General features: G+C 39.9%; 32 non-coding genes across 32 annotated transcripts; all 32 read left to right on the top strand.

The window, feature by feature from the left end:
- Window positions 1-673: 673 nt before the first annotated feature.
- On the top strand, window positions 674-755 carry TRNAL-AAG (transfer RNA leucine (anticodon AAG)). The gene has a single exon. It is a non-coding gene; the product is annotated as a tRNA-Leu (tRNA).
- A 754-nt stretch (window positions 756-1,509) lies between these two features.
- On the top strand, window positions 1,510-1,591 carry TRNAL-UAG (transfer RNA leucine (anticodon UAG)). The gene has a single exon. It is a non-coding gene; the product is annotated as a tRNA-Leu (tRNA).
- Window positions 1,592-1,926: 335 nt separating this feature from the next.
- On the top strand, window positions 1,927-2,008 carry TRNAL-AAG (transfer RNA leucine (anticodon AAG)). Its single transcript has one exon. It is a non-coding gene; the product is annotated as a tRNA-Leu (tRNA).
- Window positions 2,009-2,343: 335 nt separating this feature from the next.
- Window positions 2,344-2,425, top strand: TRNAL-AAG (transfer RNA leucine (anticodon AAG)). Its single transcript has one exon. It is a non-coding gene; the product is annotated as a tRNA-Leu (tRNA).
- A 335-nt stretch (window positions 2,426-2,760) lies between these two features.
- TRNAL-UAG (transfer RNA leucine (anticodon UAG)) lies at window positions 2,761-2,842 on the top strand. The gene has a single exon. It is a non-coding gene; the product is annotated as a tRNA-Leu (tRNA).
- A 336-nt stretch (window positions 2,843-3,178) lies between these two features.
- TRNAL-UAG (transfer RNA leucine (anticodon UAG)) lies at window positions 3,179-3,260 on the top strand. Its single transcript has one exon. It is a non-coding gene; the product is annotated as a tRNA-Leu (tRNA).
- Window positions 3,261-4,003: 743 nt separating this feature from the next.
- Window positions 4,004-4,085, top strand: TRNAL-AAG (transfer RNA leucine (anticodon AAG)). The gene has a single exon. It is a non-coding gene; the product is annotated as a tRNA-Leu (tRNA).
- A 754-nt stretch (window positions 4,086-4,839) lies between these two features.
- TRNAL-UAG (transfer RNA leucine (anticodon UAG)) lies at window positions 4,840-4,921 on the top strand. Its single transcript has one exon. It is a non-coding gene; the product is annotated as a tRNA-Leu (tRNA).
- Window positions 4,922-5,255: 334 nt separating this feature from the next.
- TRNAL-UAG (transfer RNA leucine (anticodon UAG)) lies at window positions 5,256-5,337 on the top strand. Its single transcript has one exon. It is a non-coding gene; the product is annotated as a tRNA-Leu (tRNA).
- Window positions 5,338-5,672: 335 nt separating this feature from the next.
- TRNAL-UAG (transfer RNA leucine (anticodon UAG)) lies at window positions 5,673-5,755 on the top strand. The gene has a single exon. It is a non-coding gene; the product is annotated as a tRNA-Leu (tRNA).
- Window positions 5,756-6,085: 330 nt separating this feature from the next.
- Window positions 6,086-6,168, top strand: TRNAL-AAG (transfer RNA leucine (anticodon AAG)). The gene has a single exon. It is a non-coding gene; the product is annotated as a tRNA-Leu (tRNA).
- A 335-nt stretch (window positions 6,169-6,503) lies between these two features.
- On the top strand, window positions 6,504-6,585 carry TRNAL-UAG (transfer RNA leucine (anticodon UAG)). Its single transcript has one exon. It is a non-coding gene; the product is annotated as a tRNA-Leu (tRNA).
- Window positions 6,586-7,339: 754 nt separating this feature from the next.
- TRNAL-UAG (transfer RNA leucine (anticodon UAG)) lies at window positions 7,340-7,421 on the top strand. Its single transcript has one exon. It is a non-coding gene; the product is annotated as a tRNA-Leu (tRNA).
- Window positions 7,422-7,751: 330 nt separating this feature from the next.
- TRNAL-AAG (transfer RNA leucine (anticodon AAG)) lies at window positions 7,752-7,834 on the top strand. The gene has a single exon. It is a non-coding gene; the product is annotated as a tRNA-Leu (tRNA).
- Window positions 7,835-8,169: 335 nt separating this feature from the next.
- Window positions 8,170-8,251, top strand: TRNAL-UAG (transfer RNA leucine (anticodon UAG)). Its single transcript has one exon. It is a non-coding gene; the product is annotated as a tRNA-Leu (tRNA).
- A 754-nt stretch (window positions 8,252-9,005) lies between these two features.
- On the top strand, window positions 9,006-9,087 carry TRNAL-UAG (transfer RNA leucine (anticodon UAG)). Its single transcript has one exon. It is a non-coding gene; the product is annotated as a tRNA-Leu (tRNA).
- A 331-nt stretch (window positions 9,088-9,418) lies between these two features.
- On the top strand, window positions 9,419-9,500 carry TRNAL-AAG (transfer RNA leucine (anticodon AAG)). Its single transcript has one exon. It is a non-coding gene; the product is annotated as a tRNA-Leu (tRNA).
- Window positions 9,501-9,834: 334 nt separating this feature from the next.
- TRNAL-UAG (transfer RNA leucine (anticodon UAG)) lies at window positions 9,835-9,916 on the top strand. Its single transcript has one exon. It is a non-coding gene; the product is annotated as a tRNA-Leu (tRNA).
- A 336-nt stretch (window positions 9,917-10,252) lies between these two features.
- On the top strand, window positions 10,253-10,334 carry TRNAL-AAG (transfer RNA leucine (anticodon AAG)). Its single transcript has one exon. It is a non-coding gene; the product is annotated as a tRNA-Leu (tRNA).
- Window positions 10,335-11,087: 753 nt separating this feature from the next.
- Window positions 11,088-11,169, top strand: TRNAL-AAG (transfer RNA leucine (anticodon AAG)). Its single transcript has one exon. It is a non-coding gene; the product is annotated as a tRNA-Leu (tRNA).
- A 333-nt stretch (window positions 11,170-11,502) lies between these two features.
- On the top strand, window positions 11,503-11,584 carry TRNAL-AAG (transfer RNA leucine (anticodon AAG)). Its single transcript has one exon. It is a non-coding gene; the product is annotated as a tRNA-Leu (tRNA).
- A 753-nt stretch (window positions 11,585-12,337) lies between these two features.
- TRNAL-UAG (transfer RNA leucine (anticodon UAG)) lies at window positions 12,338-12,419 on the top strand. The gene has a single exon. It is a non-coding gene; the product is annotated as a tRNA-Leu (tRNA).
- A 331-nt stretch (window positions 12,420-12,750) lies between these two features.
- TRNAL-AAG (transfer RNA leucine (anticodon AAG)) lies at window positions 12,751-12,833 on the top strand. Its single transcript has one exon. It is a non-coding gene; the product is annotated as a tRNA-Leu (tRNA).
- A 335-nt stretch (window positions 12,834-13,168) lies between these two features.
- TRNAL-UAG (transfer RNA leucine (anticodon UAG)) lies at window positions 13,169-13,250 on the top strand. The gene has a single exon. It is a non-coding gene; the product is annotated as a tRNA-Leu (tRNA).
- A 754-nt stretch (window positions 13,251-14,004) lies between these two features.
- TRNAL-UAG (transfer RNA leucine (anticodon UAG)) lies at window positions 14,005-14,086 on the top strand. Its single transcript has one exon. It is a non-coding gene; the product is annotated as a tRNA-Leu (tRNA).
- A 331-nt stretch (window positions 14,087-14,417) lies between these two features.
- Window positions 14,418-14,499, top strand: TRNAL-AAG (transfer RNA leucine (anticodon AAG)). The gene has a single exon. It is a non-coding gene; the product is annotated as a tRNA-Leu (tRNA).
- Window positions 14,500-14,833: 334 nt separating this feature from the next.
- On the top strand, window positions 14,834-14,915 carry TRNAL-UAG (transfer RNA leucine (anticodon UAG)). Its single transcript has one exon. It is a non-coding gene; the product is annotated as a tRNA-Leu (tRNA).
- Window positions 14,916-15,251: 336 nt separating this feature from the next.
- TRNAL-UAG (transfer RNA leucine (anticodon UAG)) lies at window positions 15,252-15,333 on the top strand. Its single transcript has one exon. It is a non-coding gene; the product is annotated as a tRNA-Leu (tRNA).
- Window positions 15,334-15,659: 326 nt separating this feature from the next.
- On the top strand, window positions 15,660-15,741 carry TRNAL-AAG (transfer RNA leucine (anticodon AAG)). Its single transcript has one exon. It is a non-coding gene; the product is annotated as a tRNA-Leu (tRNA).
- A 338-nt stretch (window positions 15,742-16,079) lies between these two features.
- On the top strand, window positions 16,080-16,161 carry TRNAL-AAG (transfer RNA leucine (anticodon AAG)). The gene has a single exon. It is a non-coding gene; the product is annotated as a tRNA-Leu (tRNA).
- Window positions 16,162-16,916: 755 nt separating this feature from the next.
- On the top strand, window positions 16,917-16,998 carry TRNAL-UAG (transfer RNA leucine (anticodon UAG)). The gene has a single exon. It is a non-coding gene; the product is annotated as a tRNA-Leu (tRNA).
- Window positions 16,999-17,333: 335 nt separating this feature from the next.
- On the top strand, window positions 17,334-17,415 carry TRNAL-AAG (transfer RNA leucine (anticodon AAG)). The gene has a single exon. It is a non-coding gene; the product is annotated as a tRNA-Leu (tRNA).
- Window positions 17,416-17,705: the final 290 nt, after the last annotated feature.

Here is a 17,705-nt window from a genome sequence, read left to right as displayed (position 1 = left end):
GTTGCACTTTAAAATAAAACAAATATTCACGGCAAGTAACTAAGCAATGCATACAATCTGATTAGATGATGAAATGAAACCCGGTGAACACATTTTAATGAGTAACCACAGAGTCAAAAATTCTCAGAAAATAGTATTCGCATTTTCGGCATTTGCATTATTACAAATATCACTTCAGTCGTCTCGGTAAATACCCAAACACACATGAAATGCTTGTGTTTCCGGGTAATTGTGTCGTTTTTGCAGTGTTATTATGGGTAGCGTGGCCGAGCGGTCAAAGGCGCTTGTTTAAGGCACCAGTCATTTCGCTGGCGTGGGTTCGAATACCACCGCTGCCATGTTGTTTAGTATTTTGCAGAACAGTCATTTATGCTGGCATAATACAATTTCAGTGTTTACGACTATGCACATGTTTATTTCGCATGTTGAAATCCAACAAATATTCACGGCAAATAATTAAGCAGTGCATACAATCTGATTAGATGACGAATTGAAACCCGGTGAACACATTTTAATGAGTAACTACAGCGTCAAAAATTCCCAGAAAATAGTATTCTCATTTTTGGCTTTTGCATTGTTACAAATATCACTTCAGTCGTGTCGGTAAATACCGAAACACACATGAAATGCTTGTATTTCAGGGTAATTGCCTTGTTTTTGTAAAGTAATTATGGGTAGCGTAGCCGAGCGGTCTAAGGCGCTGGTTTAAGGCACCAGTCATTTCGATGGCGCGGGTTCGAATCCCACCGCTGCCAGGTTGTTCAGTATTTTGCACAACTGTCATTCAAGCTGCCGTAATTCAATTTCTGTGTATACGGCTATGCACATGTTTTAGTCGCAATTAGAAATAAAACAAATATTCACGGCAAGTAACTAAGCAATGCATACAATCTGATTAGATGATGAAATGAAACCCGGTGAACGTCATTTTAGTGAGTATCTACAGCGTCAACAATTCCCAGGAAATAGTATTCGAATTTGTGGCATTTGCATTGTTAAAAATATCACTTCAGTCGTCTCGGTAAATACCGAAATACACATGAAATGCTTTTGTTCCAGGGTAATTGCCTTGTTTCAGTAAAGTAATTATGGGTAGCGTGGCCGAGCGGTCTAAGGCGCTGGTTTTAGGCACCAGTCATTCCTATGGCGTGGGTCCGAATCCCACCGATGCCATGTTCTTTAGTATTTTGCACAACAGTCATTTATGCTGGCATAATACAATTTCAGTGTTTCCGACTATGCACATGTTTTAGTCGCACTTAGAAATAAAACAAATATTCACGGCAAGTAACTAAGCAATGCATACAGTCTGATTAGATGATGAAATGAAACTCGGTGAACGTCATTTTAGTGAGTATCTACAGCGTCAAAAATTCCCAGAAAATAGTATTCTCATTTTTGGCTTTTGCATTGTTACAAATATCACTTCAGTCGTCTCGGTAAATACCGAAACACACATGAAATGCTTGTATTTCAGGGTAATTGCCTTGTTTTTGTAAAGTAATTATGGGTAGCGTGGCCGAGCGGTCTAAGGCGCTGGTTTTAGGCACCAGTCATTTCGATGGCGTGGGTTCGAATCCCACCGCTGCCATGTTGTTTAGTATTTTGCACAACAGTCATTTATGCTGGCATAATACAATTTCAGTGTTTACGACTATGCACATGTTTATTTCGCATGTTGAAATCCAACAAATATTCACGGCAAATAATTAAGCAGTGCATACAATCTGATTAGATGACGAATTGAAACCCGGTGAACACATTTTAATGAGTAACTACAGCGTCAAAAATTCCCAGAAAATAGTATTCGCGTTTTTGGCATATGCATTGTTACAAATATCACTTCAGTCGTCTCGGTAAATACCGAAACACACATGAAATGCTTGTGTTTCGGGGTAATTGCCTTGTTTTTGCAAAGTAATTATGGGTAGCGTGGCCGAGCGGTCTAAGGCGCTGGTTTAAGGCACCAGTCATTTCGATGGCGTGGGTTCGAATCCCACCGCTGCCAGGTTGTTGAGTATTTTGCACAACTGTCATTCAAGCTGCCGTTATTCAATTTCTGTTTATACGGCTATGCACATGTTTTAGTCGCACTTTGAAATAAAACAAATATTCACGGCAAGTAACTAAGCAATGCATACAATCTGATTAGATGATGAAATGAAACCCGGTGAACACATTTTAATGAGTAACCACAGAGTCAAAAATTCTCAGAAAATAGTATTCGCATTTTCGGCATTTGCATTATTACAAATATCACTTCAGTCGTCTCGGTAAATACCCAAACACACATGAAATGCTTGTGTTTCCGGGTAATTGTGTCGTTTTTGCAATGTTATTATGGGTAGCGTGGCCGAGCGGTCTAAGGCGCTGGTTTAAGGCACCAGTCATTTCGATGGCGTGGGTTCGAATCCCACCGCTGCCAGGTTGTTGAGTATTTTGCACAACAGTCATTTATGCTGGCATAATACAATTTCAGTGTTTCCGACTATGCACATGTTTATTTCGCATGTTGAAATCCAACAAATATTCACGGCAAATAATTAAGCAGTGCATACAATCTGATTAGATGACGAAATGAAACCCGGTGAACACATTTTAATGAGTAACTACAGCGTCAAAAATTCCCAGAAAATAGTATTCTCATTATTGGCTTTTGCACTGTTACAAATATCACTTCAGTCGTCTCGGTAAATACCGAAACACACATGAAATGCTTTTGTTCCAGGGTAATTGCCTTGTTTTAGAAAAGTAGTTATGGGTAGCGTGGCCGAGCGGTCTAAGGCGCTGGTTTTAGGCACCAGTCATTTCGATGGCGTGGGTTCGAATCCCACCGCTGCCAGGTTGTTGAGTATTTTGCACAACTGTCATTCAAGCTGCCGTTATTCAATTTCTGTGTATACGGCTATGCACATGTTTTAGTCGCACTTAGAAATAAAACAAATATTCACGGCAAGTAACTAAGCAATGCATACAATCTGATTAGATGATGAAATGAAACCCGGTGAACGTCATTTTAGTGAGTATCTACAGCGTCAACAATTCCCAGGAAATAGTATTCGAATTTGTGGCATTTGCATTGTTAAAAATATCACTTCAGTCGTCTTGGTAAATACCGAAATACACATGAAATGCTTTTGTTCCTGGGTAATTGCCTTGTTTTAGTAAAGTAGTTATGGGTAGCGTGGCCGAGCGGTCTAAGGCGCTGGTTTTAGGCACCAGTCATTTCGATGGCGTGGGTTCGAATCCCACTGCTGCCATGTTGTTTAGTATTTTGCATTCAAGCTGCCGTAATTCAATTTCTGTGTATACGGCTATGCACATGTTTTAGTCGCACTTTAAAATAAAACAAATATTCACGGCAAGTAACTAAGCAATGCATACAATCTGATTAGATGATGAAATGAAACCCGGTGAACACATTTTAATGAGTAACCACAGAGTCAAAAATTCTCAGAAAATAGTATTCGCATTTTCGGCATTTGCATTATTACAAATATCACTTCAGTCGTCTCGGTAAATACCCAAACACACATGAAATGCTTGTGTTTCCGGGTAATTGTGTCGTTTTTGCAGTGTTATTATGGGTAGCGTGGCCGAGCGGTCAAAGGCGCTTGTTTAAGGCACCAGTCATTTCGCTGGCGTGGGTTCGAATACCACCGCTGCCATGTTGTTTAGTATTTTGCAGAACAGTCATTTATGCTGGCATAATACAATTTCAGTGTTTACGACTATGCACATGTTTATTTCGCATGTTGAAATCCAACAAATATTCACGGCAAATAATTAAGCAGTGCATACAATCTGATTAGATGACGAATTGAAACCCGGTGAACACATTTTAATGAGTAACTACAGCGTCAAAAATTCCCAGAAAATAGTATTCTCATTTTTGGCTTTTGCATTGTTACAAATATCACTTCAGTCGTGTCGGTAAATACCGAAACACACATGAAATGCTTGTATTTCAGGGTAATTGCCTTGTTTTTGTAAAGTAATTATGGGTAGCGTAGCCGAGCGGTCTAAGGCGCTGGTTTAAGGCACCAGTCATTTCGATGGCGCGGGTTCGAATCCCACCGCTGCCAGGTTGTTCAGTATTTTGCACAACTGTCATTCAAGCTGCCGTAATTCAATTTCTGTGTATACGGCTATGCACATGTTTTAGTCGCAATTAGAAATAAAACAAATATTCACGGCAAGTAACTAAGCAATGCATACAATCTGATTAGATGATGAAATGAAACCCGGTGAACGTCATTTTAGTGAGTATCTACAGCGTCAACAATTCCCAGGAAATAGTATTCGAATTTGTGGCATTTGCATTGTTAAAAATATCACTTCAGTCGTCTCGGTAAATACCGAAATACACATGAAATGCTTTTGTTCCAGGGTAATTGCCTTGTTTCAGTAAAGTAATTATGGGTAGCGTGGCCGAGCGGTCTAAGGCGCTGGTTTTAGGCACCAGTCATTCCTATGGCGTGGGTCCGAATCCCACCGATGCCATGTTCTTTAGTATTTTGCACAACAGTCATTTATGCTGGCATAATACAATTTCAGTGTTTCCGACTATGCACATGTTTTAGTCGCACTTAGAAATAAAACAAATATTCACGGCAAGTAACTAAGCAATGCATACAGTCTGATTAGATGATGAAATGAAACTCGGTGAACGTCATTTTAGTGAGTATCTACAGCGTCAAAAATTCCCAGAAAATAGTATTCTCATTTTTGGCTTTTGCATTGTTACAAATATCACTTCAGTCGTCTCGGTAAATACCGAAACACACATGAAATGCTTGTATTTCAGGGTAATTGCCTTGTTTTTGTAAAGTAATTATGGGTAGCGTGGCCGAGCGGTCTAAGGCGCTGGTTTTAGGCACCAGTCATTTCGATGGCGTGGGTTCGAATCCCACCGCTGCCATGTTGTTTAGTATTTTGCACAACAGTCATTTATGCTGGCATGATACAATTTCAGTGTTTCCGACTATGCACATGTTTATTTCGCATGTTGAAATCCAACAAATATTCACGGCAAATAATTAAGCAGTGCATACAATCTGATTAGATGACGAAATGAAACCCGTTGAACACATTTAATGAGTAACTACAGTGTCAAAAATTCCCAGAAAATAGTATTCTCATTTTTGGCTTTTGCATTGTTACAAATATCACTTCAGTCGTCTCGGTAAATACCGAAATACACATGAAATGCTTTTGTTCCAGGGTAATTGCCTTGTTTTAGTAAGGTAATTACGGGTAGCGTGGCCGAGCGGTTTAAGGCGCTGGTTTTAGGCACCAGATATTTCGATGGCGTGGGTTCGAATACCACCGCTGCCATGTTGTTTAGAATTTTGCTCAACTGTCATTCAAGCTGCCGTAATTCAATTTCTGTGTATACGGCTATGCACATGTTTTTGTCGCACTTAGAAATAAAACAAATATTCACGGCAAGTAACTAAGCAATGCATACAATCTGATTAGATGATGAAATGAAACCCGGTGAACGTCATTTTAGTGAGTATCTACAGCGTCAACAATTCCCAGGAAATAGTATTCGAATTTGTGGCATTTGCATTGTTAAAAATATCACTTCAGTCGTCTCGGTAAATACCGAAACACACATGAAATGCTTGTGTTTCAGGGTAATTGCCTTGTTTTTGCAAAGTAATTATGGTTAGCGTGGCCGAGCGGTCTAAGGCGCTGGTTTTAGGCACCAGTCATTTCGATGGCGTGGGTTCGATTCCCACCGCTGCCATGTTGTTTAGTATTTTGCACATCAGTCATTTATGCTGGCATGATACAATTTCAGTGTTTCCGACTATGCACATGTTTATTTCGCATGTTGAAATCCAACAAATATTCACGGCAAATAATTAAGCAGTGCATACAATCTGATTAGATTACGAAATGAAACCCGTTGAACACATTTAATGAGTAACTACAGCGTCAAAAATTCCCAGAAAATAGTATTCTCATTTTTGGCTTTTGCATTGTTACAAATATCACTTCAGTCGTCTCGGTAAATACCGAAACACACATGAAATTGTGTTTCAGGGTAATGGCCTTGTTTTTGCAAAGTAATTATGGCTAGCGTGGCCGAGCGGTCTAAGGCGCTGGTTTAAGGCACCAGTCATTTCGATGACGTGGGTTTGAATCCCACCGCTGCCAAGTTGTTCAGTATTTTGCACAACTGTCATTCAAGCTGCCGTTATTCAATTTCTGTGTATACGGCTATGCACATGTTTTAGTCGCACTTTGAAATAAAACAAATATTCACGGCAAGTAACTAAGCAATGCATACAATCTGATTAGATGACGAAATGAAACCCGGTGAACACCTTTAATGAGTAACTACAGCGTCAAAAATTCCCCAGAAAATAGTATTCTCATTATTGGCTTTTGCATTGTTACAAATATCACTTCAGTCGTCTCGGTAAATACCGAAACACACATGAAATGCTTGTGTTTCAGGGTAATTGCCTTGTTTTAGTAAAGTAATTACGGGTAGCGTGGCCGAGCGGTTTAAGGCGCTGGTTTTAGGCACCAGATATTTCGATGGCGTGGGTTCGAATACCACCGCTGCCATGTAGTTTAGTATTTTGCACAACTGTCATTCAAGCTGCCGTAATTCAATTTCTGTGTATACGGCTATGCACATGTTTTAGTCGCACTTAGAAATAAAACAAATATTCACGGCAAGTAACTAAGCAATGCATACAATCTGATTAGATGATGAAATGAAACCCGGTGAACGTCATTTTAGTGAGTATCTACAGCGTCAACAATTCCCAGGAAATAGTATTCGAATTTGTGGCATTTGCATTGTTAAAAATATCACTTCAGTCGTCTCGGTAAATACCGAAACACACATGAAATGCTTTGGTTTCAGGGTAATTGCCTTGTTTTAGTAAAGTAATTACGGGTAGCGTGGCCGAGCGGTTTAAGACGCTGGTTTTAGGCACCAGTTATTTCGATGGCGTGGGTTCGAATACCACCGCTGCCATGTTGTTTAGTATTTTGCACAACTGTCATTCAAGCTGCCGTAATTCAATTTCTGTGTATACGGCTATGCACATGTTTTAGTCGCACTTAGAAATAAAACAAATATTCACGGCAAGTAACTAAGCAATGCATACAATCTGATTAGATGATGAAATGAAACCCGGTGAACGTCATTTTAGTGAGTATCTACAGCGTCAACAATTCCCAGGAAATAGTATTCGAATTTGTGGCATTTGCATTGTTAAAAATATCACTTCAGTCGTCTCGGTAAATACCGAAACACACATGAAATGCTTGTGTTTCAGGGTAATTGCCTTGTTTTTGCAAAGTAATTATGGGTAGCGTGGCCGAGCGGTCTAAGGCGCTGGTTTTAGGCACCAGTCATTTCGATGGCGTGGGTTCGAATCCCACCGCTGCCATGTTGTTTAGTATTTTGCCCATCAGTCATTTATGCTGGCATGATACAATTTCAGTGTTTCCGACTATGCACATGTTTATTTCGCATGTTGAAATCCAACAAATATTCACGGCAAATAATTAAGCAGTGCATACAATCTGATTAGATTACGAAATGAAACCCGTTGAACACATTTAATGAGTAACTACAGCGTCAAAAATTCCCAGAAAATAGTATTCTCATTTTTGGCTTTTGCATTGTTACAAATATCACTTCAGTCGTCTCGGTAAATACCGAAACACACATGAAATTGTGTTTCAGGGTAATGGCCTTGTTTTTGCAAAGTAATTATGGCTAGCGTGGCCGAGCGGTCTAAGGCGCTGGTTTAAGGCACCAGTCATTTCGATGACGTGGGTTTGAATCCCACCGCTGCCAAGTTGTTCAGTATTTTGCACAACTGTCATTCAAGCTGCCGTTATTCAATTTCTGTGTATACGGCTATGCACATGTTTTAGTCGCACTTTGAAATAAAACAAATATTCACGGCAAGTAACTAAGCAATGCATACAATCTGATTAGATGACGAAATGAAACCCGGTGAACACCTTTAATGAGTAACTACAGCGTCAAAAATTCCCCAGAAAATAGTATTCTCATTATTGGCTTTTGCATTGTTACAAATATCACTTCAGTCGTCTCGGTAAATACCGAAACACACATGAAATGCTTGTGTTTCAGGGTAATTGCCTTGTTTTAGTAAAGTAATTACTGGTAGCGTGGCCGAGCGGTTTAAGGCGCTGGTTTTAGGCACCAGATATTTCGATGGCGTGGGTTCGAGTACCACTGCTGCCATGTAGTTTAGTATTTTGCACAACTGTCATTCAAGCTGCCGTAATTCAATTTCTGTGTATACGGCTATGCACATGTTTTAGTCGCACTTAGAAATAAAACAAATATTCACGGCAAGTAACTAAGCAATGCATACAATCTGATTAGATGATGAAATGAAACCCGGTGAACGTCATTTTAGTGAGTATCTACAGCGTCAACAATTCCCAGGAAATAGTATTCGAATTTGTGGCATTAGCATTGTTAAAAATATCACTTCAGTCGTCTCGGTAAATACCGAAACACACATGAAATGCTTTGGTTTCAGGGTAATTGCCTTGTTTTAGTAAAGTAATTACGGGGAGCGTGGCAGAGCGGTTTAAGACGCTGGTTTTAGGCACCAGTTATTTCGATGGCGTGGGTTCGAATACCACCGCTGCCATGTTGTTTAGTATTTTGCACAACTGTCATTCAAGCTGCCGTAATTCAATTTCTGTGTATACGGCTATGCACATGTTTTAGTCGCACTTAGAAATAAAACAAATATTCACGGCAAGTAACTAAGCAATGCATACAATCTGATTAGATGATGAAATGAAACCCGGTGAACGTCATTTTAGTGAGTATCTACAGCGTCAACAATTCCCAGGAAATAGTATTCGAATTTGTGGCATTTGCATTGTTAAAAATATCACTTCAGTCGTCTCGGTAAATACCGAAACACACATGAAATGCTTGTGTTTCAGGGTAATTGCCTTGTTTTTGCAAAGTAATTATGGGTAGCGTGGCCGAGCGGTCTAAGGCGCTGGTTTTAGGCACCAGTCATTTCGATGGCGTGGGTTCGAATCCCACCGCTGCCATGTTTTTTAGTATTTTGCACATCAGTCATTTATGCTGGCATGATACAATTTCAGTGTTTCCGACTATGCACATGTTTATTTCGCATGTTGAAATCCAACAAATATTCACGGCAAATAATTAAGCAGTGCATACAATCTGATTAGATGACGAAATGAAACCCGTTGAACACATTTAATGAGTAACTACAGTGTCAAAAATTCCCAGAAAATAGTATTCTCATTTTTGGCTTTTGCATTGTTACAAATATCACTTCAGTCGTCTCGGTAAATACCGAAACACACATGAAATTGTGTTTCAGGGTAATGGCCTTGTTTTTGCAAAGTAATTATGGGTAGCGTGGCCGAGCGGTCTAAGGCGCTGGTTTAAGGCACCAGTCATTTCGATGACGTGGGTTTGAATCCCACCGCTGCCAGGTTGTTCAGTATTTTGCACAACTGTCATTCAAGCTGCCGTTATTCAATTTCTGTGTATACGGCTATGCACATGTTTTAGTCGCACTTTGAAATAAAACAAATATTCACGGGAAATAATTAAGCAGTGCATACAACCTGATTAGATGATGAAATGAAACCCGGTGAACACCTTTAATGAGTAACTTCAGCGTCAAAAATTCCCAGAAAACAGTATTCTCATTATTGGCTTTTGCATTGTTACAAATATCAATTCAGTCGTCTCGGTAAATACCGAAACACACATGAAATGCTTGTGTTTCAGGGTAATTGCCTTGTTTTAGTGAAGTAATTACGGGTAGCGTGGCCGAGCGGTTTAAGGCGCTGGTTTTAGGCACCAGATATTTCGATGGCGTGGGTTCGAATACCACCGCTGCCATGCAGTTTAGTATTTTGCACAACTGTCATTCAAGCTGCCGTAATTCAATTTCTGTGTATACGGCTATGCACATGTTTTAGTCGCACTTAGAAATAAAACAAATATTCACGGCAAGTAACTGAGCAATGCGTACAATCTGATTAGATGATGAAATGAAACCCGGTGAACGTCATTTTAGTGAGTATCTACAGCGTCAACAATTCCCAGGAAATAGTATTAGAATTTGTGGCATTTGCATTGTTAAAAATATCACTTCAGTCGTCTCGGTAAATACCGAAACACACATGAAATGCTTTGGTTTCAGGGTAATTGCCTTGTTTTAGTAAAGTAATTACGGGTAGCGTGGCCGAGCGGTTTAAGACGCTGGTTTAAGGTACCAGTCATTTCGATGGCGTGGGTTCGAATCCCACCGCTGCCAGGTTGTTAAGTATTTTGCACAACTGTCATTCAAGCTGCCGTTATTCAATTTCTGTGTATACGGCTATGCACATGTTTTAGTCGCACTTTGAAATAAAACAAATATTCACGGCAAGTAACTAAGCAATGCATACAATTTGATTAGATGATGAAATAAAACCCGGTGAACGAAATTTTAGTGAGTATCTACAGCGTCAACAATTCCCAGGAAATAGTTTTCGAATTTGTGGCCTTTGCATTTTTAAAAATATCACTTCAGTCGTCTCGGTAAATACCGAAACACACATGAAATGCTTTTGTTCCAGGGTAATTGCCTTGTTTTTGCAAAGTAATTTTGGGTAGCGTGGCCGAGCGGTCTAAGGCGCTGGTTTTAGGCACCAGTCATTTCGATGGCGTGGGTTCGTATCCCACGGCTGCCTTGTTATTTAGTATTTTGCACAACTGTCATTTATGCTGGCATAATACAATTTCAGTGTTTACGACTATGCACATGTTTTAGTCGCATGTTGAAATCCAACAAATATTCACGGCAAATAATTAAGCAGTGCATACAATCTGATTAGATGACGAAATGAAACCCGGTGAACACATTTAATGAGTAACTACAGCGTCAAAAATTCCCCAGAAAATAGTATTCTCATTATTGGCTTTTGCATTGTTACAAATATCACTTCAGTCGTCTCGGTAAATACCGAAACACACATGAAATGCTTGTGTTTCAGGGTAATTGCTTTGTTTTTGCAAAGTAATTATGGGTAGCGTGGCCGAGCGGTCAAAGGCGCTGGTTTAAGGCACCAGTCATTTCGATGGCGTGGGTTCGAATCCCACCGCTGCCAGGTTGTTCAGTATTTTGCACAACTGTCATTCAAGCTGCCGTTATTCAATTTCTGTGTATACGGCTATGCACATGTTTTAGTCGCACTTTGAAATAAAACAAATATTCACGGCAAGTAACTGAGCAATGCATACAATCTGATTAGATGATGAAATGAAACCCGGTGAACGTCATTTTAGTGAGTATCTACAGCGTCAACAATTCCCAGAAAATAGTATTCTCATTTTTGGCTTTTGCATTGTTACAAATATCACTTCAGTCGTCTCGGTAAATACCGAAACACACATGAAAATGTGTTTCAGGGTAATGGCCTTGTTTTTGCAAAGTAATTATGGGTAGCGTGGCCGAGCGGTCTAAGGCGCTGGTTTAAGGCACCAGTCATTTCGATGACGTGGGTTTGAATCCCACCGCTGCCAGGTTGCTCAGTATTTTGCACAACTGTCATTCAAGCTGCCGTTATTCAATTTCTGTGTATACGGCTATGCACATGTTTTAGTCGCACTTTGAAATAAAACAAATATTCACGGCAAGTAACTAAGCAATGCATACAATCTGATTAGATGACGAAATGAAACCCGGTGAACACCTTTAATGAGTAACTACAGCGTCAAAAATTCCCCAGAAAATAGTATTCTCATTATTGGCTTTTGCATTGTTACAAATATCACTTCAGTCGTCTCGGTAAATACCGAAACACACATGAAATGCTTGTGTTTCAGGGTAATTACCTTGTTTTTGCAAAGTAATTATGGGTAGCGTGGCTGAGCGGTCAAAGGCGCTGCTTTAAGGCACCAGTCATTTCGATGGCGTGGGTTCGAATCCCACCGCTGCCAGGTTGTTCAGTATTTTGCACAACTGTCATTCAAGCTGCCGTTATTCAATTTCTGTGTATACGGCTATGCACATGTTTTCGTCGCACTTTGAAATAAAACAAATATTCACGGCAAGTAACTGAGCAATGCATACAATCTGATTAGATGATGAAATGAAACCCGGTGAACGTCATTTTAGTGAGTATCTACAACGTCAACAATTCCCAGGAAATAGTATTCGAATTTGTGGCATTTGCATTGTTAAAAATATCACTTCAGTCGTCTCGGTAAATACCGAAACACACATGAAATGCTTTGGTTTCAGGGTAATTGCCTTGTTTTAGTAAAGTAATTACGGGTAGCGTGGCCGAGCGGTTTAAGGCGCTGGTTTTAGGCACCAGTTATTTCGATGGCGTGGGTTCGAATACCACCGCTGCCAAGTTGTTCAGTATTTTGCACAACTGTCATTCAAGCTGCCGTTATTCAATTTCTGTGTATACGGCTATGCACATGTTTTAGTCGCACTTTGAAATAAAACAAATATTCACGGCAAGTAACTAAGCAATGCATACAATCTGATTAGATGACGAAATGAAACCCGGTGAACACCTTTAATGAGTAACTACAGCGTCAAAAATTCCCCAGAAAATAGTATTCTCATTATTGGCTTTTGCATTGTTACAAATATCACTTCAGTCGTCTCGGTAAATACCGAAACACACATGAAATTGTGTTTCAGGGTAATGGCCTTGTTTTTGCAAAGTAATTATGGCTAGCGTGGCCGAGCGGTCTAAGGCGCTGGTTTAAGGCACCAGTCATTTCGATGACGTGGGTTTGAATCCCACCGCTGCCAAGTTGTTCAGTATTTTGCACAACTGTCATTCAAGCTGCCGTTATTCAATTTCTGTGTATACGGCTATGCACATGTTTTAGTCGCACTTTGAAATAAAACAAATATTCACGGCAAGTAACTAAGCAATGCATACAATCTGATTAGATGACGAAATGAAACCCGGTGAACACCTTTAATGAGTAACTACAGCGTCAAAAATTCCCCAGAAAATAGTATTCTCATTATTGGCTTTTGCATTGTTACAAATATCACTTCAGTCGTCTCGGTAAATACCGAAACACACATGAAATGCTTGTGTTTCAGGGTAATTGCCTTGTTTTAGTAAAGTAATTACGGGTAGCGTGGCCGAGCGGTTTAAGGCGCTGGTTTTAGGCACCAGATATTTCGATGGCGTGGGTTCGAATACCACCGCTGCCATGTAGTTTAGTATTTTGCACAACTGTCATTCAAGCTGCCGTAATTCAATTTCTGTGTATACGGCTATGCACATGTTTTAGTCGCACTTAGAAATAAAACAAATATTCACGGCAAGTAACTAAGCAATGCATACAATCTGATTAGATGATGAAATGAAACCCGGTGAACGTCATTTTAGTGAGTATCTACAGCGTCAACAATTCCCAGGAAATAGTATTCGAATTTGTGGCATTTGCATTGTTAAAAATATCACTTCAGTCGTCTCGGTAAATACCGAAACACACATGAAATGCTTTGGTTTCAGGGTAATTGCCTTGTTTTAGTATAGTAATTACGGGTAGCGTGGCCGAGCGGTTTAAGACGCTGGTTTTAGGCAACAGTTATTTCGATGGCGTGGGTTCGAATACCACCGCTGCCATGTTGTTTAGTATTTTGCACAACTGTCATTCAAGCTGCCGTAATTCAATTTCTGTGGATACGGCTATGCACATGTTTTAGTCGCACTTAGAAATAAAACAAATATTCACGGCAAGTAACTAAGCAATGCATACAATCTGATTAGATGATGAAATGAAACCCGGTGAACGTCATTTTAGTGAGTATCTACAGCGTCAACAATTCCCAGGAAATAGTATTCGAATTTGTGGCATTTGCATTGTTAAAAATATCACTTCAGTCGTCTCGGTAAATACCGAAACACACATGAAATGCTTGTGTTTCAGGGTAATTGCCTTGTTTTTGCAAAGTAATTATGGGTAGCGTGGCCGAGCGGTCTAAGGCGCTGGTTTTAGGCACCAGTCATTTCGATGGCGTGGGTTCGAATCCCACCGCTGCCATGTTGTTTAGTATTTTGCACATCAGTCATTTATGCTGGCATGATACAATTTCAGTGTTTCCGACTATGCACATGTTTATTTCGCATGTTGAAATCCAACAAATATTCACGGCAAATAATTAAGCAGTGCATACAATCTGATTAGATGACGAAATGAAACCCGTTGAACACATTTAATGAGTAACTACAGTGTCAAAAATTCCCAGAAAATAGTATTCTCATTTTTGGCTTTTGCATTGTTACAAATATCACTTCAGTCGTCTCGGTAAATACCGAAACACACATGAAATTGTGTTTCAGGGTAATGGCCTTGTTTTTGCAAAGTAATTATGGGTAGCGTGGCCGAGCGGTCTAAGGCGCTGGTTTAAGGCACCAGTCATTTCGATGACGTGGGTTTGAATCCCACCGCTGCCAGGTTGTTCAGTATTTTGCACAACTGTCATTCAAGCTGCCGTTATTCAATTTCTGTGTATACGGCTATGCACATGTTTTAGTCGCACTTTGAGATAAAACAAATATTCACGGGAAATAATTAAGCAGTGCATACAACCTGATTAGATGATGAAATGAAACCCGGTGAACACCTTTAATGAGTAACTTCAGCGTCAAAAATTCCCAGAAAACAGTATTCTCATTATTGGCTTTTGCATTGTTACAAATATCACTTCAGTCGTCTCGGTAAATACCGAAACACACATGAAATGCTTGTGTTTCAGGGTAATTGCCTTGTTTTAGAAAAGTAATTACGGGTAGCGTGGCCGAGCGGTTTAAGGCGCTGGTTTTAGGCACCAGATATTTCGATGGCGTGGGTTCGAATACCACCGCTGCCATGTAGTTTAGTATTTTGCACAACTGTCATTCAAGCTGCCGTAATTCAATTTCTGTGTATACGGCTATGCACATGTTTTAGTCGCACTTAGAAATAAAACAAATATTCACGGCAAGTAACTGAGCAATGCGTACAATCTGATTAGATGATGAAATGAAACCCGGTGAACGTCATTTTAGTGAGTATCTACAGCGTCAACAATTCCCAGGAAATAGTATTCGAATTTGTGGCATTTGCATTGTTAAAAATATCACTTCAGTCGTCTCGGTAAATACCGAAACACACATGAAATGCTTTGGTTTCAGGGTAATTGCCTTGTTTTAGTAAAGTAATTACGGGTAGCGTGGCCGAGCGGTCTAAGGCGCTGGTTTTAGGCACCAGTCATTTCGATGGCGTGGGTTCGAATCCCACTGCTGCCATGTTGTTTAGTATTTTGCATTCAAGCTGCCGTAATTCAATTTCTGTGTATACGGCTATGCACATGTTTTAGTCGCACTTTAAAATAAAACAAATATTCACGGCAAGTAACTAAGCAATGCATACAATCTGATTAGATGATGAAATGAAACCCGGTGAACACATTTTAATGAGTAACCACAGAGTCAAAAATTCTCAGAAAATAGTATTCGCATTTTCGGCATTTGCATTATTACAAATATCACTTCAGTCGTCTCGGTAAATACCCAAACACACATGAAATGCTTGTGTTTCCGGGTAATTGTGTCGTTTTTGCAGTGTTATTATGGGTAGCGTGGCCGAGCGGTCAAAGGCGCTTGTTTAAGGCACCAGTCATTTCGATGGCGTGGGTTCGAATCCCACCGCTGCCATGTTGTTTAGTATTTTGCACATCAGTCATTTATGCTGGCATGATACAACAATTTCAGTGTTTACGACTATGCACATGTTTATTTCGCATGTTGAAATCCAACAAATATTCACGGCAAATAATTAAGCAGTGCATACAATCTGATTAGATGACGAATTGAAACCCGGTGAACACATTTTAATGAGTAACTACAGCGTCAAAAATTCCCAGAAAATAGTATTCTCATTTTTGGCTTTTGCATTGTTACAAATATCACTTCAGTCGTGTCGGTAAATACCGAAACACACATGAAATGCTTGTATTTCAGGGTAATTGCCTTGTTTTTGTAAAGTAATTATGGGTAGCGTAGCCGAGCGGTCTAAGGCGCTGGTTTAAGGCACCAGTCATTTCGATGGCGCGGGTTCGAATCCCACCGCTGCCAGGTTGTTCAGTATTTTGCACAACTGTCATTCAAGCTGCCGTAATTCAATTTCTGTGTATACGGCTATGCACATGTTTTAGTCGCAATTAGAAATAAAACAAATATTCACGGCAAGTAACTAAGCAATGCATACAATCTGATTAGATGATGAAATGAAAACCCGGTGAACGTCATTTTAGTGAGTATCTACAGCGTCAACAATTCCCAGGAAATAGTATTCGAATTTGTGGCATTTGCATTGTTAAAAATATCACTTCAGTCGTCTCGGTAAATACCGAAATACACATGAAATGCTTTTGTTCCAGGGTAATTGCCTTGTTTCAGTAAAGTAATTATGGGTAGCGTGGCCGAGCGGTCTAAGGCGCTGGTTTTAGGCACCAGTCATTCCTATGGCGTGGGTCCGAATCCCACCGATGCCATGTTCTTTAGTATTTTGCACAACAGTCATTTATGCTGGCATAATACAATTTCAGTGTTTCCGACTATGCACATGTTTTAGTCGCACTTAGAAATAAAACAAATATTCACGGCAAGTAACTAAGCAATGCATACAGTCTGATTAGATGATGAAATGAAACTCGGTGAACGTCATTTTAGTGAGTATCTACAGCGTCAAAAATTCCCAGAAAATAGTATTCTCATTTTTGGCTTTTGCATTGTTACAAATATCACTTCAGTCGTCTCGGTAAATACCGAAACACACATGAAATGCTTGTATTTCAGGGTAATTGCCTTGTTTTTGTAAAGTAATTATGGGTAGCGTGGCCGAGCGGTCTAAGGCGCTGGTTTTAGGCACCAGTCATTTCGATGGCGTGGGTTCGAATCCCACCGCTGCCATGTTGTTTAGTATTTTGCACAACAGTCATTTATGCTGGCATAATACAATTTCAGTGTTTACGACTATGCACATGTTTATTTCGCATGTTGAAATCCAACAAATATTCACGGCAAATAATTAAGCAGTGCATACAATCTGATTAGATGACGAATTGAAACCCGGTGAACACATTTTAATGAGTAACTACAGCGTCAAAAATTCCCAGAAAATAGTATTCGCGTTTTTGGCATATGCATTGTTACAAATATCACTTCAGTCGTCTCGGTAAATACCGAAACACACATGAAATGCTTGTGTTTCGGGGTAATTGCCTTGTTTTTGCAAAGTAATTATGGGTAGCGTGGCCGAGCGGTCTAAGGCGCTGGTTTAAGGCACCAGTCATTTCGATGGCGTGGGTTCGAATCCCACCGCTGCCAGGTTGTTGAGTATTTTGCACAACTGTCATTCAAGCTGCCGTTATTCAATTTCTGTTTATACGGCTATGCACATGTTTTAGTCGCACTTTGAAATAAAACAAATATTCACGGCAAGTAACTAAGCAATGCATACAATCTGATTAGATGATGAAATGAAACCCGGTGAACACATTTTAATGAGTAACCACAGAGTCAAAAATTCTCAGAAAATAGTATTCGCATTTTCGGCATTTGCATTATTACAAATATCACTTCAGTCGTCTCGGTAAATACCCAAACACACATGAAAT

The sequence above is a fragment of the Saccoglossus kowalevskii genome, chromosome 8 (assembly GCF_978046115.1).
Source record: "Saccoglossus kowalevskii chromosome 8, keSacKowa6.1, whole genome shotgun sequence".
In the NCBI taxonomy this organism is placed as follows: domain Eukaryota; kingdom Metazoa; phylum Hemichordata; class Enteropneusta; family Harrimaniidae; genus Saccoglossus; species Saccoglossus kowalevskii.
Note: the sequence above shows the minus strand (reverse complement) of the source record. Positions and strands in the feature narration are given on the sequence as shown.